The 24,437-nt window shown below is 39.8% G+C and overlaps 1 long non-coding RNA gene across 1 annotated transcript; it reads left to right on the top strand.

Moving 5' to 3' along the window:
* The first annotated feature begins 4,939 nt into the window (after positions 1-4,939).
* LOC132629452 (uncharacterized) lies at positions 4,940-7,381 on the top strand. The gene is made up of 3 exons (XR_009578239.1): positions 4,940-5,170; positions 6,255-6,320; positions 7,248-7,381. It is a non-coding gene; the product is annotated as an uncharacterized LOC132629452 (long non-coding RNA).
* Positions 7,382-24,437: the final 17,056 nt, after the last annotated feature.

The following is a 24,437-nucleotide window of genomic DNA, read 5'->3' as shown; positions in this document are numbered from 1 at the left end:
TAAATATCAAAAAATTGCACAATATAAGGAGAAGTATGTTCATTTTTTCACACCCTCAAAATAATAGTTAAGCTTTCATGCATATATATTATCTTTTCAAATAATATGCTTCATATTCTTTCAAGAATTTGAAAATTCACATTTTGTAATTTTATGCATGCAAATCAATTTGCACATTTTTTTCATCTTCAAAGAAATCATATGTTATCTCTAATCATGAAGATCAATCGAGATTATCACAAAATGATCATCTACCTAATATTATATTTCAAAAAAAATTATAACAGGCAGAGAATAGAGTTTAGAAGATAGAACCAGAATTTCATTGACAACTTTCCTTTTGATTATGACTTTGATGTTGTTTAATTGGTCATCTCCATAGTCAACCTCAGCAAAGTACTCTGAAATTTTTAGAACAATTTCTGCTAACACTTGATCTCAAGTATTTGGTTTCTATCCAATGCCATTTTTTATGCTACATTTGCTAATTTCCCATCAACAGAGCAACTAGAACTCAACGAATCTTCAAAACTCCTTTATGGAAAAAATAAAAGATTTTGATGGACCTCCCATCTTCAAGAGAAAGTTTCAAGCCATAATATAGTCTTTGATTTATTTATTTTTCAACCTTTACACATGATAGAATTTTCATAGAGATATATATTAACTCTATCACATCCCCCGCTATTTCATAGATTATTTTAAACCATTTCATGTCACAAGATATTTGACAAGTTTTACCCCAACGTATTCGACATACCGTTTGAATCCTCCATATCTATATGCACTCTAATGCTTGAATTTGTTGCTCAACCCATAAAGACAACTATCTTCAAATTGTTAGAACAAGGATACTAATATACTCCAATTGTTAGAACAGGGATAATAATATCTTCCAACTGCTCGAACTGAAATATCATCAAATTGTTAGAATACAAATGATAATAATATTAGAAACCTAAAATAGGACTTGCTTGGCTTAGAGGCACGTCAAGACGTTTCTTGAAGATAGTTGGAGTCTCTCCCACGAGCAAATGGAATAACAAATGACAACTCTATCTTCGGGATTCAACTAAGCCACAACAATTAATATTCAAGAAAGTTGCTATGCCATTCTTGAATCGATGATTTCACCTTTTGATCAATATCTCTCTAAAGTTTTTTTTAGGGGAAATTGTTTTCTTGAAGTGCTTCCTTTTCCAAAAGAATGGAACACTATTTATAGGATAAAGAATCTTGAAAAAGAAGAATTTCATTAACTAATAGCTATTATTAGGTTCATGAATTTTACAAATTAAAATGTATCTTTCAAGAACCTAAAATGTAAAAGAATGAAACCAAAACTTAACTGACAACAATGAAGAATGTGTCTTCAAATCCAATTCATTTAGTTTTGAAAATCAAGAACTTTATCAGATTAATTGATCAAAATTAATTGAAACATTAATTTTAACATATATTGGTCTAAAACTATTATTAAGAATTGATGTAACTATTGGGCGCGAATTTATATTTTACCATGAGTATTTTCATGTAAAATTTTCCACCTTCCTTTTTTCCCACTTATAATTTAATCTCTTTTTAGGAAAGTGAATGTTAATTTAAGAACATTCTATTTTTCGTAGGGATTGAGCTAGAGCCTAGAGTTCTAGTTACTGGTTCAACAAAATTCAGTAATTTTGGCACAAATAACTGTTAGTGTTAAAAATACACTTAATATGTATCAATAATATGTCCAGCGCTATATTTTTAGATCTGAAACTCATATACTCAAAATTCTAAATTCATCTCTGATTTTCCATACAAAATTTATAAGTATGGTTCGTTCTTTTGTCCTTTTTTTTTTTTTTTTTTTTTTTTTTTGTTTCTCATCATGTGTTTGATATATGAATTGGAGTCCAAATTAATTTAGATTCATGTCGCATAAGACCTATTAAATAAAAGGGGAAATGCTCTTACCTATGATTTTTTTCATTTACAAGGCTCGATACCTATGATTTTTTTCATTTACAAGGCTCGAATCTAAGACCTTCAATTAAGGATAGAAGGATTCTATATATCCTCCTGCTACAACTCTTGGTAGTGTTCGTTCTCTGTCTAACTCTTTTCATCAATTAAGCACAGAATTCTTTGATTTTTAAAAGGTAAAATAACTGGACCTTTACTTGATGCATGTTTATGTCATGCAAATTGTTTTTTTCACCCGATTCTCTTTCAAACAATAAATTAAGTTAAAAGTACGTATTTAACCATGCTTGAATTAAGAATTTTGCATCCAAACGCCATTTTTTCTGTCTCCTTTAATTTGCAAAAAAATGTTAATGCGAGAACACTAGTATTTTCTTTTTCTTTTCTGTGTATTTGTTTCAAATCCTCTTTTTATTTCATCATTGACTAAAAATTCTCCAATCTCATCACGAAACTAGGAAAAGTTCTCCACAATATGTTTTCAAACTTGAAAATATCTTTCGGAAACATTGTAAAAAAAAAAAAAATTATGTTATTAGTAGATGTTTTGTTTGGAAGCTCATACAAAGATTGTTTAATGACATCTAGTTTGAAAATCAAACTAGAGAAATTGTGAATTTGTTTAGTTTCTAGTTTTGAAGTAAACATTTGTTAAAATAGGACTAGGACGAGAATTTATAAGAGACAAGAATAATGAGAGTATTCTTTCTGCTTTACATTCATCATAATGACCTTCTTATATACAAGTAAGTCACCTCCTTAAACTCTGAATTAATAAGGTAACTCTATTCTAATAGAACTATAAATACTATATTACCATAATTACAATTATACCATAAATGGACTAAAACTATTAGAATTAAACCAGAATGGGGTTTGTTAACCGATTGCCCAACTTGCCGAGTAAATATTCATGCTGTGATTTTCCTAAAGCCTTTGTAAATACATTGGTCAACTGCTTACTGGTTGATACATGACTGGGGAATATTGTACCGGATTGGAGTGCGTTTCGGACATAGTAACAGTCCACTTCAATATGTTTAGTCTGTGAAACACCGGATTTAGGGCAATATGCAATGTTTCTTGATTGTCACAGTACATTTTTACCGGAACTCGTGTTCAACACCCAAACTATGCAAATTTCCTTCAACCATTTCAACTCACGGACTATCACTGTCATCATTTGGTATTCAACCTCCGCTGAAGAGCGGGTGACAATATGTTGATTTTTGGTTTTCCAAGACACGGCGAATTTCCAAGTGAGATAAACCATTCGTCAAGTGATTTTCAGTTCAACAAACATCAGGCCCAGTTCGATCACACCATTCGTACAATCGGAGATCACAATCTTTTCTCATCACTATGCCTTGTCGTGAGTCCTTCTTCAAGTAACGCTTTACACGGAGAGCCGTGTTCCAGTGTGCTTCCTTTGGTTGCTGCATGAACTGGGACAGAACATACACACAATGTGACAACTTTGGTCGTGTAAAGCTGAGGTATATCAATCTACCGACCAAACCTCTGTATGACTTTGAATCTCTCAAATTAACTCATCCGGCCACTGCCAAACCATGATTTTGTTCCATGAGAGCATTGATTAGTTTAGCTCCCAATAATCTAGACTCATAAATTTTATCCAAGCCATATTTCCGTTGACAGAGAAATTACTCAGTTGGCCCGCGTGCAACTTCAACTCCTAGAAATACTTCAGAGGGCCCAAATTCTTCATGTGGAAACATGTGCAGAGATAGCCCTTGAATCATTTAATGGCACTATTTCAAAAATAATTAAGTCATCCACATAGACTAAGACGCTGAGTTCCAACTTCCCCGGTGCATAGTGAAGAGAGTAGTTCGAGTACGACTGTTTGAACCCATATTTCATCAAAGTACTTGACAATTTCGCAAACCAGCACCGTGGAGCTTGTTTCAGAGCATGCAAAGATTTCCGGAGTTGACACATTTTCCCGGGACTAGGAACACGGAAGCCCAGTGGCAATTTTATATATGATTCCTCCATAAGGTCACCCATGTAAGAAAGCATTATGAACATCCACCAGATATAACTCCTAATTTCGCGCAGCTGCAACTGTCAGGAAGGTCCGAACAGTTACTACCTTAGCAACCAGAGAAAAAATTCATTGTATTCAATTCCTTCCTCCTGTTTATCTCTGAAGATGACCAAACAAGCTTTATATTTCTTGATAGTGCCATTATAGTTATACTTTATCTTGTACACCCATCTACATCCGAGTGCTTTCTTATCCGGTGGAAAAGTTTCTAGTGTACACGTTACATTATCCTTCAATGCTTGGATCTCTTGATGCATGGCATTCTGCCAATGTTCCTTTCTCATTGCGCCCGACAAGGTTTTTGGCTCGTTTTCGATGGTAACTGCTGCAGGAAAACTTTGGAGTTTCGAGGGAAAATTATCACAGGATATAAAGTGAGCTATAAGATAAGGTGCACCCGAGGGTTTCTGAGGATCAAACGGCGATGATGGACTTTGTTTTCGAATATTTCAGTGACGTAGTCATGTAATCGAATCGATTCATGCTTCAGACATTTACCCCGACCCATTTGCTTTTTCGGGTGTATTTCATCGATCCTGTTAGAACCGGTATTTTTGTACAGTGGAATAATCTGGATTTATTATGATAAGTTAAGGACAAAAAAAAAAAATTATTTTGGGATACAAAGTCGGGATTCTTGACCTTGATTTTATTTTGAGATATAAGTTATATATGAAATTGTTGGCATTGAACACTTAGGGAAAATTGGGACCACAATTCATAAAATTGGAATTTAAAATGTGGTGCCAAAAATGCCATGGGGGCCGTGTGAATTAAAAAGGGGTCCCACACATTGTGTGACCAATTTTAATTGGTCCAACACATTGTGTGGACCCAAGGAAATGTGGATATTTTGTGAACCACTTAAAAGATGAAGACCAAGTCTTCATTCCTCATTTATTCACTTCATCACTTAGCACAAAACAAGAAAATAGAGAGTTCCCAACCCCCACTGTTTTCGGCCCAACCTTAGGAAAACCAAATCAAATTCTAGCTTCCCAAAAATTATTTCCTTGGTGTTAACCCACTATATTGAGGTCCCTAAGTAGCGTGGAAGAGTTGTTCGGGTCATCCAACCATTAGTTGTACCCATTTGCAAACCCTAACTATTTGGTGGATTGAAGAAGAAAGGTATGTTTTGCTCTTGTTTTTGTGTTGTGAACATTTATTCATGTTATGGTATGTTAATAGGGATGGAAATCATGAAATATAGTATGATTGGAAGTGGGTTGTGTGATGGGTGTTCTAGCCGTGTATATGGGTGTGACAAATGGAATTGATGAATTAATTCTATATTATGTTAGATTGGTATCGAGTGGGGAAAAGAATAAAAATCATCGATACATGTATATGTGTAGTGTAGCCGTGTTTATAGCCTCCAAATTGTAGCAAAGAAGGAATAAATCTCGCTTAGCGTCGTAATGGTTATGGTGATGACTTGTAGGCTAGAAATGAGAATTTAATGTCCCAAATTGACATAGTAAGCGTTGCGGACTGATTTGGAGAACTTTGTGCATTGAATAAAATTTGTATATATAAGAATCATTAACATGTGTATGTGTGTGGCGCGGGCGAATGTGAGTTTTATAATGTGTCGAAGATCGTAATACTATCGCTTAGTATTTTAGTTATCGTCGAAACGAATTCTAGTTGGAAATAAGTGTTTAAGTGGCTCAAGATTGATGTTGAGAAATTGTGGGCTGTTTTGAGGCTAGTTGTGCGTTTGACGTAAATTGTATATTTTATGAAAATCATATCGTTATATTGTGGATTGTGGTACAAAACATGACTTGAAAATGAGGAATGGAAAAAGGGGACTGTTTTCGGCCAAACAGTGGAAAAATTTTCGGGTCGTTGGAAATATTATGTGGATTGTTTAGAATGTCCTAGAATATTGTGGTAAAGACTCGGGTGGATAATTAAATGTGTGAGCGATGTGGTGGCTTGAATGTGAGCCGTTGAATTGAATATTTGGAAAGTTGTCGAATGATGAAAAAGAGAGCTATTAATGTTATTTTGTCTTCCGAATTTATTATTGATGTTGTTAGGTTGGTTGTTGTTGTTGTTGTTGATTGATACGGCCGAGTTAAATTCTCGGGGTAGCCTATTTACAGGGGAAATGGTGCCCAAATTTCTGTAGAATTAAGGGCGAAATTGGAATTTAATGCCCAAAGAGTCTTTAGCTAATGTTTGGCATTTTATGGCTTATTTTTAGATCGTGGGCAGCCCGAATCATAGTTTGGACTTAGCTTGAGTTGGATCATATTGGAGAGCGTTTGAGGTATGTAAAGCAACCTTCCTTCTTTTGGCATGCCTTAGTTTCACATAGGCTAGATTAGAGCTTTAAGGGAATTCCAAATTCGAGATCCGAGCATGTTATGATCCATATATATATTCTTTGGCACTCTTATGTATGTTTTTATGAAATATGAACCATGATGTATTTGAAGTAATCGCTTTTCGAAATCCGCATAGAAAATGTTCACTTTAAGGAATTTTGTAATCTCTGAATGCCATATTTTTCGCATAGAGGCTCGGATCGCTCCAATAATTTTTATAGGAGTTTGCTTGATGTATAATGGGTATGGTTTTCATAGGCGGGCTCAGTTCGGGTCTATACTCGTCCGTGGGTCCCGCGACGCCCTTTATGTAAATTCGACAACTTTGAATCAAAAAGTGATAATTATTATTCCGATTTCGAATATGTCTATTTTACTTATCCTTCGGATTTATAATAATGATTTTATGCATATGATTCCTCACTACTCCGCTCGTGCCTACTATGATATCGTTCGCCGGTTCCCGGGCCGGTTCTGTTGTCGTGCGCTTTGTGATACATTCCGGTGTTATGCTGTGATTATGGTTCACCGTGCTCCTTGCTCGAGGGCCGGGTTCCACTTATGTTTGGCGTTATGCTGTGTTTGGCGTTATGCTGTGTTGTGATGTGTGACGGGGATTCGGAGATTTGAAACTTTCTGGTGTTATGCTGTGTTGTGGCGCCATCGACAGGCGGGCGACCGCATTTTCCTGTGCCCTATGCATAATTTATACTTTGGAAATAAACATTTTGATATTTTTTTATATGTATTATTTTCTATATATCTGATTCGATTATTGTTCAGATTTATTTCTGTACCTTCTGCTTTGCATACTCAGTACATATTTCGTACTGACCCCCTTCTCCGGGGGCTGCGTTTCATGCCCGCAGGTACGGACGCACAGCCTGGTGATCCACCTGTTTAGGACACCCTTTCTGCTATTCGGAGTGCTCCTCTCTTTCCGGAGCTTATACTTTTGGTATATATATTTTTATTAGTGCATTTGTATATATTCGTTCATGGGTACAGCGGGGCCCTGTCCTGTCATATGATTCTGTCGGTCTGTTTAGAGGTCTGTGGACATGTTTGTGGGTTAGGGTCTTTCTGTATGGATGTATGTACATGTCGTTTGGGCGATCCCATACGCTGAGGCGGCCGGTCCGCATATGTTGTTTGGGCGATCCTATACGCCGAGGCGGCCGGTCCGCATATGTTTATATATTGCTTGGTTAGCCCTGTGTGGCTTTTGTTGGTATTTTCTGCGTGCAGGGTATATTGGATAGTCCGTAAAACAAAGGAAACTCTGCCGAAATTTTTCTGGAAATTACCTAAATTTGAAATAAAGCCTTGTCGGCTTCCGCCATATACTAGAATGAGTTAATAGAATTTGAGATAATATTTGATAGATGGGTTCGGGTGCCCAGATCGGGCACTAGTCACGGCCTACGGGGTTGGGTCGTGACAAAAGTGGTATCAGAGCGGTTTGTCCTCGGAGTGTCCACAGATCGTGTCTAGTAGAGTCTTGTTTATCGGTGTGTTGTGCACCACATCTATAAACAGGAGGCTACAGGACATTTAGGATGTTGTCTTTTCTTCTGATCTTAGATCGTGCGATAGAACTGTGATTTTAGGATGATTCTGTTTTGATCTGTTGTTGTTTTTCTTTCAGTGATGCCTCCGAAAAAGGCGACGGCCGCCCAGAAGAAAAAGGGCGTAGTAGGAGAGACCAGCCGGGCTCAGAAGGGTACTCGGACCCTTGCTCAGATGATGCGTGATATTACGTCCCGGCCAGCCGACTCTGCTACGTCTTCATCGTCAGAGGAGTCTGGAGCAGCTTCACCATTAGCTCCAGGGGCTTCAGCTCCCGCGCCTCCAGCTCCTCAGCCAGGGGCGGAGTACAGGACACTGAGAGAGGCTGTGCAGTTATTAACCACTCTGGTAGCGGGACAGGCTCGCAGACGCGGGCGGAGAGATGATGATGATGACGATAGGCGTGACAGCCTGAGGGTTCGAGAGTTTCTATTATGTGGCCCTCCAGAGTTTTACGGGTCTAAGCCCGACGAGGACCCCCATGACTTTATTCGGGGGATGCGGCGCTCACTAGATTTGGTCAGGGCTTCAGAGACTGAGTCTGTTGAGTTGGCTTCGCATAGACTACGGGATGTTGCTGCTCACTGGTATGAGTCCTGGGAGCTATCCAGGGGTGAGAGTGCTACCCCAGCTACTTGGGACGAGTTCGTGACTGCTTTCACTCACCACTTTTTGCCCCCAGAGTTACGGCGGGCGCGGGTTGACCGATTTTTGCATCTGCAGCAAAGGGGTCGGAGCGTTCGTGAGTATAATATGGAGTTTGATTCTTTGGCCCGGTATGCACCTGCCATAGTAGCAGATATGGCCGATCGGATGCACAGATACGTGATGGGGTTAGACCGCTATTTGATTGATGGCTGTATGGCGGTGGCATTGCAGGCAGACATGGATATTGCCCGACTACAGGCTTATGCCCTGGGAATGGAGGACCGACATAGAGCTGATTATTCTAGCAGAGATCGGGACAGGAGGCCACCCAAGAGGGCCAGATTCGCAGGTTATTCTGGAGATTCTCGAGGCGGACAGCCTCAGCAGCAGCAGTCAGGCAGACATCCTCCTCCGTCAGGCCGGGGTACACAGCCAGACGGTAGGAGATTTGACAGTGCAGGACAGTCTGGGGCCGGTCAGAGCTCCAGAGCATCAGGGTCACAGATAGCTAGAGGTCCCAGCCAGTCCAGACCACCCAGGCCCCGTTGTTCCCATTGCGGGAAATCGCACCCGGGAGAGTGTTATCGACTTACTGGAGCCTGTTTTTCATGCGGTGGTCAGGGCCATCTTATGCGAGATTGTCCGTTGGCGAGCGGTTCTGGTAGTGTGGCTCAGCCGACGGGGTCAGCCGCTGGTTCATCATCTGCTCCATCAGTTGCATGCCCTGCGGGGCGAGGTATGCCTGCACCGGCGGGACGCGGTCGAGGTCGTGGCAGTGCTTCAGGTTCTAGCGGTCCTTCGAACCGCATTTATGCCTTAGCCAGCAGACAGGACCAGGAGGCTTCGCCTAATGTCGTCACAGGTATATTACTGGTTTTCTCTCGTGATGTGTATGCATTGATTGATCCTGGTTCTACATTATCTTTTATATCTCCACTCGTTGCTGATACAATTGGGATAGAATCCGAACCGATAGAGCCTTTTGAGGTAGCTACACCAGTAGGGGACTCTGTTATAGCCAGTCAGATTTATAGAGATTGTTCCGTGATTATCTGTGGCCGCTGCACTAAGGCGGATTTGGTGGAGTTAGATATGATCGAGTTTGACGTGATTATGGGTATGAATTGGCTAGCTTCTTGCTATGCTAATGTTGATTGTCAAAAGAAGATAGTCCGATTCCAATTCCCAGGGGAGCCAGTTATAGAGTGGGCAGGTAATACAGTATCGCCGAGGGGTAAGTTTATTTCATACCTCAAGGCTGAGAAAATGATCAGAAAGGGGTATATTTATCATCTGGTCCGTGTTCATGATTTAGAGGCAGAGGCACCGACTCTTCAGTCAGTCCCAGTGGTTAATGAATTTGTAGATGTATTCCCAGATGAGCTTCCAGGTCTTCCTCCCGAACGGGAGATAGAGTTTGCTATTGATCTGTTGCCAGACACTCAGCCTATCTCTATTCCTCCGTACAGAATGGCACCTGCAGAATTGAAAGAATTGAAAGAGCAACTGAGAGATTTATTGGAGAAGGGTTTCATTCGGCCTAGTGCATCACCCTGGGGAGCTCCGGTATTATTTATGAGAAAGAAAGACGGCTCGCTGCGGATGTGCATTGATTATCGGCAGTTGAATAAGGTAACCATTAAGAATAAATATCCCCTCCACAGGATTGATGATTTGTTTGATCAGCTGCAGGGTGTCAGGTACTTCTCGAAGATAGACCTGCGATCGGGTTACCATCAGGTACGGGTACGAGAGGCTGATATTCCCAAGACAGCATTCAGGACCCGATATGGGCACTATGAGTTCAAAGTTATGTCTTTTGGGCTGACAAATGCCCCAGCAGTATTTATGGACCTGATGAATTGGGTATTCAGACCGTTCTTGGATATGTTTGTGATCGTATTTATCGATGATATTCTGGTTTATTCTCGGTCAGAGGCAGAGCATGCGGACCATTTGAGGACGGTACTTGGCACACTTCGGCACCAGGAATTATATGCTAAATTTTCTAAGTGTGAATTCTGGTTATCTTCAGTGGCATTTCTAGGACATATTATTGGGGCTGATGGCGTCCGGGTGGATACCCAGAAGATCGAGGCCGTAAAGAATTGGCCTAGACCTACGACGCCGACAGAGGTGCGTAGCTTTCTGGGATTGGCTGGTTATTATCGGAGATTCGTGGAGAAGTTTTCTTCCATTTCAGCGCCTTTGACAAGGCTGACTCAGAAGGGAGCTAAGTTTCAGTGGTCAGATGCTTGCGAGCGTAGCTTCCAGTTGCTGAAAGAGAAGTTGACTACGGCTCCAGTCCTGACTCTTCCGGAGGGTCCAAATGGGTATGTGATTTATTGTGATGCCTCTGGTATTGGTTTGGGATGTGTGTTGATGCAGCACGGCAGGGTGATAGCTTATGCTTCCCGGCAGCTCAGAAAACATGAAAAGAATTATCCTACTCACGATTTGGAGCTGACCGCGGTCATTCATGCTTTGAAGATGTGGAGACATTATTTATATGGGGTTCACGTTGACATTTATACAGATCATAAGAGCCTTCAGTACATCTTTAGGCAAAAGGAGCTGAACTTGCGACAGCGGAGGTGGTTAGAGTTGCTGAAAGATTATGATGTTGACATTCTCTACCATCCTGGGAAAGCTAATGTTGTGGCGGATGCACTCAGCCGCAAGTCTATGGGCAGCCTAGCAGATGTGCCATCAGAGAGTAAAGAAATGGTTTGCGATATTCATCAGTTGGCTAGTCTTGGAGTTCGCTTGGCTGATTCGGGAGATGTTGGGGTTTCTGTTCGAGGTATTGCTGAGTCCTCTATTACAGAAGATATTAAGCGGCATCAGTATGAGGATCCTATTCTGGCACAGTACAGAGATGCAGCTCTGGCACAGGAGAAGACTCCGTTCGAGATTTCACCTGATGGAGTGTTATTTCACAGAGGCAGATTGTGTGTACCTGACGTTGCAGGGTTGCGGCGACAGGTTATGGGCGAGGCACATTACGCCCGATATTCTGTTCACCCAGGGTCGACGAAGATGTACCATGATCTCAGATGCCTATATTGGTGGGACGGTATGAAAAGAGATATAGCAGAGTTCGTTGCTCAGTGTCCAAATTGCCAGCAGGTTAAGATTGAGCACCAGAAGCCCGGTGGGCTATTGCAGGAGATGGAGATACCGACGTGGAAGTGGGAGGTCATTAATATGGACTTTATTACAGGTTTACCTCGCACTCCATGGAGGTACGACTCCATTTGGGTTATCGTTGATCGGCTGACAAAATCAGCTCACTTTCTTCCAGTCCGGACTACATACTCAGCTGAAGATTATGCCAGGCTATATATTAAGGAGATTGTGAGACTGCATGGAGTTCCTGTGTCTGTTATTTCTGATAGAGGTGCCCAGTTTACAGCTAAGTTCTGGAGATCATTCCAGGAGGGATTGGGGACCCAGGTGAGTCTGAGTACAGCATTTCATCCCCAGTCCGATGGTCAAGCAGAGCGCACTATTCAGACATTGGAAGATATGTTGCGTGCCTGTGTTATTGATTTCAGAGGTAGCTGGGATGACCATTTGCCGCTTGTTGAATTCGCTTATAATAACAGCTACCACTCCAGTATTCAGATGGCACCATATAAGGCCTTGTACGGCAGGAAATGTAGATCACCGATCGGTTAGTTTGATATTGGGGAGACTGAGTTGATTGTCCCAGATGTGGTCCAGCAGGCCGTGGATAAGGTGAAACTTATTCGAGAAAGATTGTTGGCAGCCCAGAGCCGACAGAAATCTTATGCCGATAAGCGACGTCGACCGTTAGAGTTTCAGATTGGCGATTGGGTGTTCCTGAAAGTGTCACCGATGGAAGGTGTTATGCGATTTGGCAAGAAAGGAAAGCTCAGTCCAAGATATATTGGATAGTCCGTAAAACAAAGGAAACTCTGCCGAAATGTTTCTGGAAATTACCTAAATTTGAAATAAAGCCTTGTCGGCTTCCGCCATATACTAGAATGAGTTAATAGAATTTGAGATAATATTTGATAGATGGGTTCGGGTGCCCAGATCGGGCACTAGTCACGGCCTACGGGGTTGGGTCGTGACAGATCCGGACACCTTTCATCTATAATTTCTTCATATTTTCTCTAGTTAAATTGGTATCTATCCGGTCTAAGTATGGCTGGTCTGTAGGTTCAGTAATCGGTGTCTGGACTCCGTCTATCCAGATTTTGTCTGAACCTACATTATATGTTTGGTATTCTTCTACCATATGTTGGTTTATTTCTCCCACTATTTTTTTTATGTTCTAAAGACCTTTCTCATAGACTCTCCTTCATCCGGGATCACTTCTATATTGTTGACCAAGTTACCTGATCTTATAGCAAAACGGGAACTTAGTCTTGTAAAAGTCCATATGTAACAACCCATTTGGTCGTTATCGCGTTTTTAGTATTTTTGCCCTTGTTGACTCATCTTCCTGCCTTGTTAGTACTATTTTTATCCACGAGAACCAGTGGCATAATTCCCTAGGCATTGTTTTGGATTTTGGAATGACTTTTAGAAAATTTGGTCTTAAAGCGAAAACCCTTTGACTCGAAGTTGACTTTTGGGTAAAGGTTTTCGTAATCGAATTTCGACAGTTCCACTAGGTCCGGAGGGTGATTTATAACTTAGTGGTGTCATTGGTTTGGTTCCCGAAGGGTTCGGGTATGATTTGGGCCATTGGTTAAGAAACTGGTTAAGTTAGAATTGGAATTGACCACGGTTAACATCCAGTCAAGATGAACCTGTGTCGATGTTTGAAAGTTCCAATAATTTTGTATGACGATTTTGTACATGTCCATAAAGTTTGGTTAGATTCCGATGAGTTTTAGTTGTATGGTGATTGTTTTCGGTTTCGACGTCAGTTTGAGCATAAAGGGCACCATATTGAGCAAACAGCCTTTGATTTGTGTTTTGACTAAACCACTATATCTATATCATAAATTCGGAACCATAGCAACTGGAATCATCAAGTTTCGACATCGTATGAGGGAATTATGGTCATTTTGCCATATTTTTCAGATTAATTACGAAATTGCCATAGAATTCGTGTTTAAAACTTTGCATTGTTCCAAATATTGATACCAACATATCTCATTCATTATAAGGTCAAATGGAGTGATTCAAAAGCCTAACTTGACTGGAATTTCACAAGAAATCCATTGGAGGCATCAAAAGTAAGTTTGGGGATTATTTGGCACCAGAAACAAGGCAGAGCAACTAGGCATTTTTGGCTTTTAATGTTGTTTGGGTTTCTCTCATCTTGAAAGCTTGGGTTTGGGAGAATTCAAGGATATTCTTCAAGTTGTTTCCATGGGGTAAGGTCTAAACTATAATCTAAGTATTTCTCTTTGATTCATTACCTTGGTTTAAGCTTTAATCCATTATTCCTAAAATAGGAAATTGGGATTTTTCGTGAAAGAAGGTTTAATGAGTCTTTCTTGAGAAGTTCATAAAGTTGATTAGACTTCCTAAGTTTCTTTAAATAATGAAATTGATTGGGTTTATGCTAGATTATGATTTATCTAAGGTTGTTAATCATATACCTTCCATATTAGTGTTTATTCTTGAGTTCAAGAGTTAGGGTTTATACCCAACATTGAGGGTTTTGCTTGTATTTCAAAATTGGATGAATCCTTGAGTTAATTTAGTAATTAATTAATGGGTTTTGATCACCTAGTGTTTAATTGAATAATTTACCCCCGAATTTTCTGTTTTGCCCTTGTGGGCTCTATTCCCCAAATTCTAAGGTTGATTTTTGACTCAATTTGAATGATTGCAATATGGGTATCGATCTCCATCTATATTTTGAATATGAATAAACTTTCTTGATCTCGAGGATCAAGGAAAGGAAAGGCTAAGGTGTGATTGTTGGTGATATTGTTGTTCGACCTTCAAGGTAGGTTACAGTTTACATTTGGTGAGACTTCATTTAGCGAAGCATATATTTAGACGATATTGTTGAAGAATTCATGTAAACCTTCGGGTATGATATTGGGTTAGATATTGTTTTAGGTTGGGCCCTGTTGTGTGATTGGGGCTAGCCACCCCATTGTTTTGTGACTTGATTTGTTCTATTGTTGTTGGCTTGATGTCATGTGGTGATAGTAGATATTGGAAACTATTGATCCATCTTGTTCATGATATGGTGGTACCTTATTTGTTGATGTTGATACGAGGATAGTGCTCTATATGACTTGTGTAGTCTTTCATGATATTATTAGTGTACCCACGTTTGGTACTTGTGATATTGATCTGATTATTATAATTGACTCATACATTGCACGAATTATCATCCTTCATGACATACTATTAATATATTGATGATACTTGAGGAAACATTGTGATGAGCTGGGCTCAGTTTGGATGAGAGTGGCGCGAAGATCAATATCCAATGGTTGTTTCGAAATTTAGTGAGTGACACGATTGCTGAGGTTTGTGCCGAAACCGTGAGGCACATGGACTCCGTAGGTTCCCCGAGGTGGTGCTGATGAAAATCCTTCTTGGGCAAAGATCCGAAGTCTCGTCTGTCTGTTGGGCAAAGATTCGGGACGGGTGGCACTTAGACTTCGTGAGTCACCGTAGGTTGTGCTACCGAGACGTCGATACTTCCGTCCAGAGTACATGTGTACACAGCATTGCATTGCATTTGCATTCATACATTATTGCATTATGGCTTATATTATGATGATCCGGTGATTTACTTGTGTAGTTTGGTTTCAGATTGGATATATTGAGACTTGGCACACTTGGGATTAGATGTTTCTACCTAGGTGATGACGTGTACATGATTCTGATTTGTGTTTGACTTATACTTGTTGATTTATCTGTTTATCTTACTTTATTGTCTGGATTATATTAGCTAAACTTAGTCGGCCTATAATACCTACCAGTACTGTGATTTTGTACTGATCTACACTTGCTGCATTCTTTTATGAATGTAGATTCCAAGTGGGATCGACCTCCATTTCTCGTGGCTGATAGTTGCCTCAAGGGTTGTTGTTTAGAGTTTACAGGGTGAGCACAAGACGTCCGCCGCCTTGAAGATTCTTCTTTATTTATGTCTTATTTTCTATTCCGAGACATAATCAGATTTTGATGAATTATTGATATTCCAGACTTGTAGATTCTAGTTAGATGCTCTTGTATGGATTAGACCAGACCCTGAGGTGTATTTCTCTTATTTCTGCATATTTCTATATTATATCATCACACTTATATAATTTTAATTCTTCCGCTTATTTAATTATTTATTGATGTTTATCTATTGTTAGGTTGAGGGTTCGCCTATCGAGGTGGGAAAGGTAGGTGCCCACGCAACTTAGTTAATGTTATATCCCGCAATTTTGCATATTCAGAAAATTTGAAATAATTGTGACAAGTTAAAGACAAGGTCATATTTTGATTTTTGTACAATATATAAGTTGTTCATGGAAAAATATTGATGTGAAAATATGGAGGGACGCTAAGGACAAAATTGGAATTTCGGAAATTTGTTTCATGAATTACAAAAATTAGCCACAACTAATTGGGCTCAAAAAATAATATAGAAAAGAGGCCCAAATTAAGGGTGGTGGCCGGCTATGGCCAAGGAAAAAATGGGCCAAGCCCATGAAAATTAAAAATCATGCCAATAAATAAATGAAAGGGGTCATAACTTGTAGCATAAAATTAGAAGTTTCAAGAAAAAGAAGAGAGCAAGAACAATAGAGAGGCCATTCGGCCACTTGAAAAAAAAAAGAGAAAAATTTTTGCTCTTCAACTCTTGATCCAAAAATCATAATTTTCTTGTATTCTTACTAAGCTTGAGACCCTCTTCGAAGTGATATAATTATTTTGGCAAGAAAGTCGCTTTGGTGGCAAGTGAAGAATTTTGGAAAAAGGTAAGAATTTCATGTTCTTTATATGTTATGGAAGGTTATAGATGTTGTAGTATGTAGAAATGAATAAAAAGTGTGAAATTGACGCGTTATGGGTGTGTTTGTATGTGGCCGAATGTGGTGGGTGGATGGAGAAAGGTGAACAAATTTTATTTGTTATGTTAATTATGTTGTTGAAGCTTTGTGATGGAAATGGAAGAAAATGGTTTAAGATGGCATGGAAAATTGTTGAAAATGATTGTAGGAACTTATGTGATTTTAATGTAATTTTTATGTAATTATGGAAATGGAGTTCTAGATGTGAATTATTATGTTGATTGGTGAATTTGGAAGGATATTAGTCCTTTTTGGCATGAAAGATTGGTTGGTAAGTTGTTATGGGGAGTTTTGTGATTTTATGGTAGATTTATGTAATGATGAAAATGAAATTGTTAAGGTGCGAATTATGATTATTGTTAATAAAGTTGGAAGATGAAAATGTTTTATGAATATTTATGTCGAAGATTAGAAGTTTCGGATGAATTATGGTTTTGGTGAAGTTTTTATATATTTTGTAAATATTCTGTAGAATAATATGAAGTGCTTCCGAATTGTATTGGGATGATCTTGAGTAGTAAATGAATATGAAAACATTGATATTGGATTGGAAGTGCGAAGTTAAATTAGAAGTTGTCGCACTATGTAGAAAGGAATACTATTTGTGCTAGAATGTGTTTTAATTCGATTGTTGATGTTGTTGGTGTTGTTGTTGTTGACATTTTGGCCGAGTCGAATTCTCGGGGATGGCACATTTACAGGGGAAATGCTGCCGAAATTTCGGTAGACAAGCGTTACTCTAAGATTTACCTTCTAAAGGCTTCTAATTTATATTAGGTAATTGTGACCCATTTGTAGATTTTGGAGCAAACGGGATTTGAATTTGGAGTAGCGTAAGAAGCGGAAAAGTTATGTAAAGCTTTACCTTTCCTTCCTTTGGCATGTCTTAGACCTAATAGGTTTGGATACGAGCCTCGGGGACGACTCTATTCTTAGAAATCCGAGTTTGAATTTGACCCTTTTTCATTCAATAAAATTGAATTAAGTTTTTCATGCTTTGTTGAAACAATTGCTTAAACATCTATAACTTGCCAAATGCAACCGAATGACACTAAAACTTTCATAAGTGACTCCCTAAAGCTTAATGTACGTAATTTGTGTCCGCCACCTCGGTTGACCCGAGGTGGGCCCACTATTTTCGAATCCGCCCCTATTGCGTTATTGACTTGTTTTTGAGCAATAATTAAAGGAAACTCTTAGCTACTCCCTCAACTACTAAACGACAAGTGTTTTGACTATTCCTTGAGTCTTATGACATATTTTGAAGCGTAAAACGATCCTAGAAAAATTATTTTGACGTAACCCATTGTGACTTCCGCAAGACATACATTATGATCATCGTCCGAATTCTTTTATATGATTTATCACTTGACTTGTTCTATCGGGTCCCTTAAATGTCTTATGTGATATCTTCGCACGTTATTCCAAGGGAACTTGTGATGATTGTTCCGTTTATCAAACGGTAAGTGTTGTAACTATTCTAACGGGTCTTATAATATATTTTGATGTGTAAAATGATTCCAGAGGTTTTGTTTTGATACAATCTATCGTGCCATCCAAAAAGTATATATGTACATTATGACTATCGTCCAATTTTTTCGAACTGCTCTGTCGTTTGGATTTGCTTTGAAATGTTCGCAAATGCTCTGTGGTAAAATGTCCGTAACTTTCACATATTGGCTCTGATCGACTCGGAATATGGATATGATCCTTGAGTATCGATAAATGTCTGTATCTGTCGAGTCTGGATGTGTGTGCATATGGTTTCTCACTGCTCTGTTCGTGCAGACTTCAGTATGTTACTCACTGCGCCCGGGCCAGGTTCTGTTATGTTATCGTGCGTCTTCCTCTGCATTGTTCACCGCGTCCCTCTCCCCTGCGGGCCGGGTTCTGTTATATATATATGTTTATGATAATACGGGGCGGTGGCCAGGATGGCATATGATATGTGATTCACCGCGTCCCGCAGCAGAGGGCCGGGTTCTGTTACCTGTATACATGACATATGATTTACCGCGTCCCTCAGCAAAGGGCCGGGATCTGTTATCTGCATACATGTTATATGTTTCTATCATGCATTGATAGTTCTATCCACCGCGCCCCTTACTAAAGGGCCGGGATCTGTTACATGCATATATGACATCTGTCTTTGGCATCTGACGATTCTGTCCACCGCGTCTCTCGTGGAAGGGCCGGGATATGGTATACGCACATATACGATACACGATTCTGATATGCACGGTTTGTGTCTGGAAAGTAAGTTCTCTGGCATGTTGTATCCTCTGTATTTCTTCTGACCTATGATATTGATATATGTAATCCGTGTTTGGAAACCAAGCATTTTAACATTCTGAGTTCGTACTTCTTCTGACATACGACTTCAGCTTATATGATCTGCATTTGGGAATAATTATTCTGATATTCCTAGTCTGCACTTTACTAACATATGACATCTGCTTACGTGATTAGCGATCGGGAAATAGCGCTTTAATAATCTGAATAATGTATTTACCCTTGTACTGTTGATCCGGTATGTTCTGTTTTCTGTACTCCATGCTTTACATACTCGGTACATATTCCGTACTGACCCCCTCTTCTTCGGGGGCTGCGTTTCATGCCACACAGGTACAGACGCTTATTGTGGTGATCCGCCAGCCTAGGTACACAGTCTGCTGTTTGGAGTGCTCCTTTGATCCGGAGCCCATCTTTTTGGTACAAATCCTTCAGTTGTCTATGTCTTTATGTTTATGATTATTTTTGGGGTACGGCGGGGCCCTGTCCCGTCATATGATTCCGTTGTCTGTATTAGAGGCTTGTAGACATGTATGTAGGTCATGGTTCGCGTTTGTTCAGTGATGCTTATTTAGTTTGTGTCCGGTTTTCCCATACCCTACGTTAAGTTGATCGATTTATGTGTTATGACATAAATAACATTTTAAATGGCACGTATATGACTTTGTATGCACAAGATTCATTTTATGTAGAAGTACGTGAAATTTGGTTAGTAAGTATGTACGAGTGTCCAAGTCGGGCACTAGTCGCGGCCCACGGGGTTGGGTCGTGACAGTTAAATTAGGTCGTAACAAGTTGGTATCAGAGCCCTAGGTTACCTGATCTATAATACAAGAGCGTGTCTAGTAGAGTCTCATGGATCGGTACGATAAGCTCCGTACTTATCTGCGAGAGGCTATAAGATATTTAGGAAACTTCCCAATTCTTTCATTCTCTCGTGCGACTTTATTCAAATTGGTATATGAACTTTCTTATCTTAATCACCCATGGAGGGTGGACACTCGTCCTTAAATTCTTATGTGAATGGTTGATCTATGACTTGTGGTGGTGTTGTGCAAGATGTGTTTTTATGATTTGGGTCAAGTTCAGCCTCTAGTTATGGCCTGAGCTTTTTGATTGTGTGGAGTCGCGATTGGACTCGTTTATTGTGAAAGTTCGTGAGAAATGTGAAGATAGTTCAAAGGGTTACAGGGTCTCCATGTTTCAATGTTGGGTTGCTCGGAAGTGACAAAGTGCATTTATTTCTTAACGATAGTGGGTTGCTCGATGATATGATTGGTTGACTTTAGCTTTGTCAAGGCTTTATGATGGTACACATGATATTAGCGAACCAATGGCGAGTCGACGATTCAGCAACGGTAGAGTATTAGACTTTGGTATGTGAGCACAAGTGTAAGTTCGGTAATGACATCGAATGTGGGCAAGGTATTGTGATCGCGGGTAATAAAGAAAAGAAGTTGACAATAAGGTCATGAAGGAAGCTTCTGTGGAAAGTGCGTAGCGAAGCAAGACTTCATAGAATATCTTGGACATGAGTACTTTTCGAGACATTGGGAAGGGAAAATTAGCATCTGGCCTGGTTATCGGGATAAGGTTGCGACTGGTGCAAAAAGGTTATTCTTGATAAGCTCGTTGATGTTAAAGAACTACTCGGTTATTAAGTGAATGCTATGGGCATATCGTTTAATCGGAAAAATGTCTGGGTTGTGGACTTCTGAGGAATTAATAATCAACTGATAGAAATGACTTCAATTATGGGTGAATCCGATGAGGTTGAATGGTGTCTTCGAGGTTAAGGGCCAAAAAAAAAGTCATTGAAACACGAGTTAGTGATGTGAGAGCTTGGTTAGCTCACTTTTGACCCGAGGGGACCGTTGACATGCTTCCCGAGGTGTTCGGGATTGATTTTGGTGACTTTTTGGGAAAACTTGGCTTTAAGCGAAAAAGAGTTGACTTTTAGGAAAACGGACCTTTTCCGGAAATCCATCGATTTTGAGGGGTCCTAATGGTCCTTTAGAACTTGTGTGTATATTTGGTTTGGTTCCCAATGCACTCGGATGCATTTTGGGACTTGGGTTAGAAAGTTGAAATTGAGGTTTCGGGGGTTGACTCGATCAACGATACCTCCGTTGGGAATTTTGAGGCCACGTGTGCGATCGTAGCGTGCTTTTCTGTATGTCTGTGTATGTGGTTTGTGAGCAGATGGCCTCGGGTATTAGTAGGGATTTCGAGATTAAGTTGGATTATATTTGGAAATCTGGTACTGGTGCCCGCCATGGCAGCACCAGTGTCGCACCAGCGGCACCGCTATAGCGGTAGCCATGCCGCTGGGGAGACTATGTGTTTTTGGTGATGACCGTCGTGGCGGTCTTATTAGCCGTCGAGGCGGGACCGCTGCTGCTGTAACGGTATCATGCTTGGTTATTTCATTAATTGTATATTAAAATCCCTTAGTCCCTCATTTATTTCTATTTCGGAATTTGAGCTTTTGGGAGCAAATCTAGGATATTCTTGGATAAGATTTTTAGTGGTAAGTCCTTTTAATCTCTTTGCTATTCCGTTACCCCTAATCTTATTAGAATCCCTTTACCTTATTAGTTTATTAAGTGATGCAAGGTTAAAAGTGGGTATAATGAATATTCATTCTGGACTTCTAAATCATAATTTGTTGGTTGGGTTAACAGAGTTAAGTTCGGTATACATTTCGGAAATTGAGTAAGGCAATTCGGGCAAGGATGATTCAGTGGGATACATAAGGATATTAGTGATACTGTTGTGTGATATGCCGGATTTAGAGAGCGTTTAGTTCAGAGTGGTAAGAGTTAAGGAAACGCTGATGGGCAGAGTGTGTGGTATGATCCTATCTTCTGGATTAATTTGGCTAGTTTGCAAGATTTATTATTATGTTGTATAAGATGGAGTGGATTCGAGGATTGATTATAGTATCAATGATTGTGAAGTGATTAGAAAATTAGGAATTGACGAGTCGAGAAAAGGTATAGATGATTGTGAATCGATAAGAAAAAGGTACATCTTGGGGATTTCTTGGGTCAGTATGGATTGTGGTGTAGTTTTCTTGCATTTTCTAATTGAGATGTGTTTGTTGCAAGAGCTTAAGAAGGAAATCTATAGGGATGGACAATGTCATATGACAGAGTTCTGTGAGGTTCGTGATCCGCGACTAGTGAGAAGCATATTTCAGTGAACCAACTTGTTGAGGTTTATAAAAAAGTGGCTTGGTTGTACACCGTCGGATAAGTTTCGTGACCTTCTACAGTGGATGAGTTAGCATTCCTTAAGAGAGAAGATTGTGGAATCCCTATCAGGGGAGAACTATAGTTATATTTTCGAGGTGAGACTCTACTCATGGTGATATTTTATGTTGCAAGTAGTATTGACTGGACAGTTTGGGTAAGCGCTTTTGGTTATTAAAGAATTGGGGGTGATTGCGTGAAAGTTAGAGCGGCAGTGTAAGACTGGATACTTTCAGAGAATTTTTTAGCATATCGAGGTGACACTATAAGAAGTTCGATGGTTATATAATTACTATATGAGGTTTCAGGTTTGCGTCGAAAAGTTCGGGTTATATTGGATTTCCGTATCAGGTAAAGGTTGATAAACATGAAGATTGAAATCGTAAGGTATAGCTCTTCGGCACTAAGTTGATAACTCGGATATGACTCAACTTGCAGAGTCAAAGGTGATAGAAATGATTTGTTATGCGTCAGGAAAAAATGAGAATTGACCGCCACAGAGGTGCAATAGGACTGTGATTGGTTTTGGGAATTCGGAGTCAGTTCAAATGACTATTGGTGATATTTGAGAGTTGTGCATTCATTCCGGGTCAGCATGGTTCAAGTTAGGCTTTATAGGGTAGGATGCGTTGTTCTCTCGTGGGATTAGTTTGATGCATTTGAGGTTCTTCGTAGAGTTGGAGATGTTGGGTGTTCCTCCGATTTTCCATATGCCTATGCTGAGGAAGTACCATTCCGATGGGTCTTACATCATTCTTTGGGATTCAGCATCGCGTGATAAGAACTTGTCTTGTGAGAAGGAGCCTATTGCCATCTTGGATAGGAAAGTTAGAAAATTGAGATCTAAGGAGATTGCGTCAGTGAAAGTTAGTGGAAGCCTTGTCCGATTGAGGAGGCTACTTGGGAGATTGAGTTTGAGATACGTGAGAGATATCCCCAGTTATTTGTCGAGTCAGGTTGTTACACCTTGAGAAATTTCATGACGTTTGCATTATGAGTGAACTAACGCAAGCCTAAAGTGGACATGAAGCCCTTATAAGGTTAAGAAGGGTATTTGACAATTTTGAGTGTATACTTTAAGGTTTCAGAATCATATGAAGCAGTGGAAGTAAGTTCGTTGGAGAAATTGAGTTATACATTGCTTAGAATTTCCTTGATGGGGAGATATAAGGCCCCTTAGATGGTTAATGAAGTTTCATATAAGTGGCAAGAAGGTTCCACAAGGATTGGACGTCGATTGAATTGAAAGGAACGCATTTTTGAGAAATCGGAGAAAATAAGGCCATATGCGGCCGCGTATTCAGTATGCTGGACCGCATATGGCCAGCAAATTCACCAAAATGGCAGCCCCCACTGTCCAAACTCCACCCCTTCGAGAGGAGGGAGATGCGGCCGCATATCCTATATGCAAAGCCGCATCTCCACCGCAAGTGGGGGGGGGGGGAGAGGGGGCGACTTTGCCACCTTTTTTAAATCCCAAAAGACCCCATTTTCATACCAACCTCCCACATTTATTTCCCCACACTTCTAGAGAGTTCTTGAGAGTTCTTAGTGGTTCCCTAACACTCCAAACCTTTCCACATCATCAAGAGAGAAGATCGACAACAAAACCCAAAGATAATCCATGGAAGAAGATTGTTCTTGCTTCTCTTCAAAGTTGTGGTAAACTTGATCTTGGAGGGAGTTGAGGAAGGTGAAGTTCCTCTATTGTAAGGTATGTTGTTCCTATTATTTATATAGATGTAAGGGGTTAGTATCTCTTGGAAAGGAAAAGAATCAAAGTGGAGAAGTCATAAGGGTTGAAGTGAAGAAGATGACTATGAGATGAAGTTAAAAAGGGGATTTTGGATAAATTCGAGATTAAATTGAATATAACTTCTTAATTATGATATTGTTGATAAATTCTCTCCATGATGATTATGATAATGATGATGATGGTGATCCTATTCCTAAAGATACCAAAGTTTATAGTTCTTGATGTTCTCGTAATATTATTATTGAGCTTGTTCCATGATTATTGATTTTACTCATTGTTGTTGATCTCATCTTATAAAAATTGTTCTTTCAAGGTAAGATATAGCGATGATGATGATTCCATAATAGAAATCGGAGGTTTATCGACCTTACGTCACTCCGATAGAGTAGTAATGTCCCATTTGGACTCTCATGCATGCTTTATATATATGTATATATTTTCTCACACCGCACCACGCTATAAGCGGTCGGGCAGACACGTAGATGTACATACCACTGCTGTGGGAAGTATATGATATCGTCCCGG

Source organism: Lycium barbarum, chromosome 2, assembly GCF_019175385.1.
Source record: "Lycium barbarum isolate Lr01 chromosome 2, ASM1917538v2, whole genome shotgun sequence".
In the NCBI taxonomy this organism is placed as follows: Eukaryota; Viridiplantae; Streptophyta; class Magnoliopsida; order Solanales; family Solanaceae; genus Lycium; species Lycium barbarum.
The sequence above is the reverse complement of the archived record's forward strand: the minus strand, read 5'-3'. Positions and strand labels throughout refer to the sequence as shown.